The sequence below is a fragment of the Octopus bimaculoides genome, chromosome 23 (genome assembly GCF_001194135.2).
Source record: "Octopus bimaculoides isolate UCB-OBI-ISO-001 chromosome 23, ASM119413v2, whole genome shotgun sequence".
In the NCBI taxonomy this organism is placed as follows: domain Eukaryota; kingdom Metazoa; phylum Mollusca; class Cephalopoda; order Octopoda; family Octopodidae; genus Octopus; species Octopus bimaculoides.
In genome coordinates, this window is record NC_069003.1 from 5,332,292 (window position 1) to 5,338,428 (window position 6,137).

Sequence of the window (6,137 nt, forward strand, 5' to 3'; positions counted from 1 at the left end):
CTCTCTCTCTCTCTCTCTCTCTCTCTCTCTCTCTCTCTCTGATATGAGTAGCTCCACTACTTTTGCTACCTCTGCATGACCCCCTTGCATATTTTTAAGTTTGGTGCTGGCACCTTTTCTATTATTCTCTTCTGTTAAATCACTAAGTTACAAGGATGGAAACAAACCAACAATACAGTTCTATATTTAAGAGATGAGGAATTATTTACATTATTTACATTCGACGGATATTTGTCCTCATCTTCTTTGTTGTTAACACAACATTTTGGCTGATATACCCTCCAGCCTTCATCAGGTGTCTTGGGAAAATTTCAAACCCGGTTTCTCATTCGTAAGGTATTTTTCGATGTTACTATTATTATTATTATCATTCAGGTCACTGCCTGGAATTGAACTCAGAATCTTGGGGTTAGTAGCCCACACTCTTACCACTACGCCCACGAGCATATGGCATAGTGGTTAAGAGCACGGGCTATTCTGAGTTCGATTGCAGACAATATAACCCATGCTAGCATGGGTTGGACGAATTGACTGAGGACTGGTGAAACCGGATGGCAACACCAGGCTCCAAATCTAAATTTGGCAGAGTTTCTACAGCTGGATGCCCTTAATAATAATAATAATAACAACATCAAAAAATACCTTAGGAATGAGAACCCAGGTTCGAAATTTCCCCAAGACACCTGATGAAGACTGGAGGGTATATCAGCCGAAACGTTGTGTTAACAACAAACAAGACAATGACAAATATCTGTCAAACCAACAAGCAGTGGAGAGACAAATACAAAGATACATACATTATATATAGGTGTGTGTGTGTGTGTGTGTGTGTGTATGAGTTTATAGATATGTATATACATGTGTGTGTATATCTGTGTGTGTACTTCCTTGTCTTGACATCTCATGATAATTGTCAACAAGTGTTATTTGTTTCCAATCTTCCATGGAAACATGTCTGGCCACCAAGAAATATTGGCTTGCTTGGAAACAAGCGAGGATTAGCAACAAGAAGGGCATCCAGCTGTAGAAAATTTGTCTCAACAAATTCCAATTCCGGCTGACCTGTGCAAGCATGGAAAAGGGGACGATGATGATGATGACAACAGCTACAATAAAGACGATGATGATGATAATGGCAATGGTGATGATGAGGATGATAAACAATAATGATAGCTATGATGATGATGAAGATGATTATGATGACAGTGATAATGATGATCTTGACAACAATGACAACAACGAAAGCAACAACAATGATGATTGTGATGATGGTGATTATGACAGCGATGATGATGATTATGACAACAATGATGATTATGCCGATGACGATGATACACCAAACATCTACAGACTGATGACAGATGAGAGACAAGCCCTGGTGATTTAGCTACCCACCAGGTGTAAAGTTGCCGACTGACGAGAGGTGAGAGGTGGACAGACAGACAGACAGAGGAATCAGGCTCTTATTTCCCAGCCATATCACTTCATTAGTTCCAGGTTCTGTGGTGAGGAATGTGAAGCATCTTTCAATAACATTTCATTTCAAAAGCCATCACCATTTTGTTTGTTGCTTTTCTTTTTCCTTCCATATTTTATTTTTTTTTTTTTTGGTGAGGAGGGGTTGTTTTGTTTTGCTTTTGCTTTTTAGAGTTACTTTTTTTAGTTTTTTTTTTTTGTTTTCTCTTGCCACATCTCACATTCTTGATTGCTGCCCCCACATCAACTTTATTACATCATCACCTTCATATCATCATCACCACCATCATCATCATCATCGTTGTCAGCCCCCTCATATCCTTTATCGTTTACTTATTTCAGCCATTAGACCGTGGCCATGTTGGAGCACTGCCTAAAAGAATTTTAACCGAACAAATCGACCCCAGTACTAATTTTTAAAGCTTGGTTCTTATTATGACAGTCTTTTTTGCCAAACTGCTAAGTCTCTTTGTGTCTGTATTTGTCCTCCACCACCACCGCTTGACAACTGGTGTTGGTGTATTTATGTCTCTGTAACTTAACAGTTCAGCAAAAGTGACTGATAGAATGTTGCACTCACAGTTGCAAGATCATGGTTTCAGATCCTAGACTGACTGGTGCATTGCATTCTTGAGCAAAACACTTCATCTCGCGTTGCTCTGCAATTACTTTGACACACCTGAATGGTGGAGAAAAGTAGTTGGTGGTCTATGCTCCACAGGGAGAGGATGGCTTATGTAAGTAATACATGACATGCTGCCTGCTACCTTCACTGCACTATGTCACTCTGCCAAATATCCTGACATCCACCATATCCGTTCCTCTAGAATTTTTTCTCACTTTAAATTCTTTCATTCAGTTTTCAATTGCTATACCATGACACCACTTTCAAGGGTTTCGATCAATTAAATTAACCTGCATAGGCCTTCTTTCAGGGCAACAAAATCCAAAAGGATAGCTGGAAGCAGGATACTGAAGCAGAGCTGAAAAAGCAAAGATCTAACTGGAGAGAAGCAGAAAAAAAACAGCCTGGTGTTGAGAACAGGAGAGAAATGTAGTAAATGCATTATACTCCATGGGGAGCAAATTGCTTCTGTAATACATTACATGTTGCCTTCTCCATTCCCTGCACCATGTGCCTCTGCCATACATCCTGGTTATTCACCACATTTGTTCTAGTTTATTTTTCTTGCTTTTATACTCGTTTATTCTCTTTTTATTTCCATGCTGCAGCCCCACCTTTAAGGGTTTCATCCAATTAAATTAACCCTGATAGGCCTTCCTTCAGTGCAGCAAAATCCAAAAGGACAGCTGGAAGTCAGATACCACAGCAGGACTGAAGAAGCAGGGATCCAACGGGAGAGATGCGGAAAAAGACAGCCCAGGTTTGAGAACAGTATGGAAAAGTCATTGAATGTCCTACACTACATGAAGAGCAAAAGGCTTCAGTAATACCCCACATGTTGCCCTCTACATTCACCACACCATATGACTCTACCATACATCCTGGTTATTCACCACATTTGTTCTTCTACTTTATTTTTCTTGCTTTTATACTCTTGTATTCAGTTTTCAATTGCAATGCTATGCTACCATCTTCAAGAGTTTCATTCAATTAAATTAACCCTGATAGGCCTTCTTTTAATGCAGCAAAATCCAAAACCATAACTGAGGACAAGGCCCGAAATTTGGGGGGGGGGGGCAGTCGATTAGATCGATGCCAGTACGCAACTGGTACTTAATTTATCGACCCTGAAAGGCTGAAAGACAAAGTCAACCTCAGCGGAATATAACTAGGGACAGGGTACTGAGGCCGAAATGAGAAAGGATCCAAAAGGAGAGAAGCAGAAAAGACAGCCCAGAGTCAAGATCAGAGTAGAAAAGTGGTCGCTGAACTCACTCCATTACAAGTGAAGTGCTTTAGCAAGTAAGTAATATATATATATATATATATATATATATGTGTGTGTGTGTATATTGCTTTAGCAAGTAATATATATATAGCATCAATTAACTTGATACACAAAGCATCTTAACATAAGTATAAACTCAACTGACACACATAGCATTTAGGAATACAGCTTGGTGAACTGGTACACATGACATCTATAATCTAGGGCAGTGGTTCTCAACTGGGGGTCCAAATGACCCCTGGGGGTCCATGCAAGCAAAATAGTAAATTGGGTGCCCAATGTAGTATATTAAGGGACCATGGAAAAAGTTTTGCTTTAGATGTATTCATTGCAGGAAATGGCTGAATTCCTTTTTCTTTCTCTAATGTTCGACCTACACAAGTAAACATGTGAAAAGTAAAATAAGCATTTTGAAAGAGGTAGCTATAAAACTAATTTATGAACATGGAATGGCTATGGGGGTCCATTGGAATAAAATAGTAATCAAAGGGAGTCCATGCAAGCAATATAGTAAATTGGGAAGCCACAATAATATTTTAAGGACCCCTGAAAAGATTTAGTTTTAGATGTATGTAATTGGTATGTATTGCAGGAAACAGCCAGGTTTTATTCTCTGATATTTTACATAGTTTAACCTACACAAGATAATACATGAAAAGCAAAATGGGAATTTTGAAAGAAGTTTCTATAAAACTAATTTATGAACATGGAATGGCTCTGGGGGTCCATCGGAATAAAATGGTATTCAAAGAGAGTTCATAGATAGAAAACGGTTGAGAACCACGTTTTACCATAGTTCAACCTACATAAGTGAATGTGTGAAAAGCAAAATAGGAATTTCGAAAGATGTTTCTATAAAACTAGTTTATGAACATGGAATGGCTCTGGGATAGGGTCCATCAATAAAACAGTAATCAAAGGGCACCAGAGATCACAAAAAAGAAAAAGTGGTTGAGAACCACGTTTAACAGAGTTCAACCTACACAATACATGAAAAGCAAAATAGGAAATTTGAAAGAAGTATTTATAAAACTAGTTTATGAACATGGAATGGCTGTGGGGTGGGGTCCACTGGAATAAAACAGTAATAAAAGGGATCCCTAGATTTAAAAAAAAAAAAAAAGCAGTTGAGAACCACTGACCTATGAAGTATTATTTTGACTGTAAGAGATGTACAGCATCAATGACTAAGGAATATAGTGTGAATCTTTTTTTTTAAGTGTTACATCAAAGAAGTATTTAAAAATGTCTGTGCCCCCATCTGTATTCTTACCTCATAAACGCAGGCATTATTAATCCTGAAGTAGACAGAACATATCCAAGGTGAACATTTTAGAATAACTTTTTAAAAGCGTGTTAAGACTCCTCACTGTTTGTCATAGATATATACATAAACACACGCACGCACGCACGCACGCACGCACGCACGCAAACATGCATATATAGATGCCTGTACGATGCGTGTGCCTGTATACTATAAACACTTGTGTCACAGAACTTATAAGTTCGCTGGCAGCTTGACAATACTTTGGTTGTGTATGCGAGAGAGTGTGCACTTGGCTGTGTGCGTGTGTGCGTGTGTGAAGTTGGTTTTGAGTGTGTCAGTGTGTGCAGTTCTAGATGTGTGTATGCATGTGTGAGGGGGGAGAGAGAGAGAGAAAGAGAGAGTTTGCTAATAGTGGTAGTAGTATCCTAAGAATTAAGCAACAGAGGAAGTAGGATGAGTGAACAAGTGTGGAAGCAGGAGATGATGAGATGAGGAGCGGGAAGAGTATAATTAGAACATGTACGTGTGTGTGTGTGTGTGTGTGTGTGTTCGCGTGCGATGGGATGGGGGTGGATCGAAAGGGAGTGGAGTGAGAATTTGAACAGAACAAAAATGCAAACCAAGACAAAAAAAACAGAAAAGCAAAGATACAAAATATGTAAAAGAAAAAATAAAATGAAAATAAAAAAAGATAAAAGTTAAAGAAAATGCAATTAAATTTAATTAAATATTTTCCATTCGTTGAATAATATAGTCTTTTTTTTATTTATTTACTTTTTTTGTTTCTTTCATCTTGTACTTATTTCAGTCGTTAAACTGTGGCCATGCTGGGGCACTAGCTTGAAGAATTCTTAGACAAATGAATCGACCCCAATACTTTTTTTTCATAAACTTGGTACTTATTCTATCGGCCTCCTTTGCCAAACTGCTAAGTTACAGAGAAGTAAACTCAAACACTAGTTGTCAAGGGTGGTGGAGGACAAACGCATATATATATATATATATATATATATACACGACAGGCTTCTTCCAGTTTCCGTCTACCATATCCACTGACAAGGCTTTGGTTGGAAACGAGGCTACAGCAGAAGACACTTGCCCAAGGTACAACATAGTGGGATTGAACCTAGAACTATGTCGTTGAGAAGCAAGCTTATTACTTGGTAAATATTCTATTTCCAAGAACAATCTGCTTAACATCCAAAGCGACCCCATTCTGCTTCCATGTGAGCCCACAGTGCCACCAAGTTAAGTGGCACTACCCTGGTTTAAAATCCACTGACTCAGAACATGGTTATGTCATTTGCGTGTGCCATTCACTGCTTGGCATTTGTCAAGTAAGCCAACTGAAAAGACGGGATGGTCACAATTGGAGAGGCTTTCACTCAGTGGTCTTCTTGCTTCCAGTGGTAAGTTCAGAGGAACACTTGATGCTACGTTCAGACAAAGGACATGTTTTCCACCTTTGTTTGTAGCCAATA

At 38.7% G+C, this 6,137-nt stretch overlaps 1 protein-coding gene across 1 annotated transcript in view; it reads right to left on the reverse strand.

The window, feature by feature from the left end:
- The window catches only part of LOC106871450 (CDC42 small effector protein 2), a 38,054-nt gene extending 33,091 nt beyond the window's left edge, over nucleotides 1-4,963 (reverse strand). Inside the window, exon 1 of the mRNA XM_014917921.2 lies at nucleotides 4,663-4,963. The gene's annotated coding sequence lies outside the window, so the exon portion shown is untranslated. The remainder of the gene's footprint in view (nucleotides 1-4,662) is intronic.
- Between the last annotated feature and the right edge of the window lie 1,174 nt (nucleotides 4,964-6,137).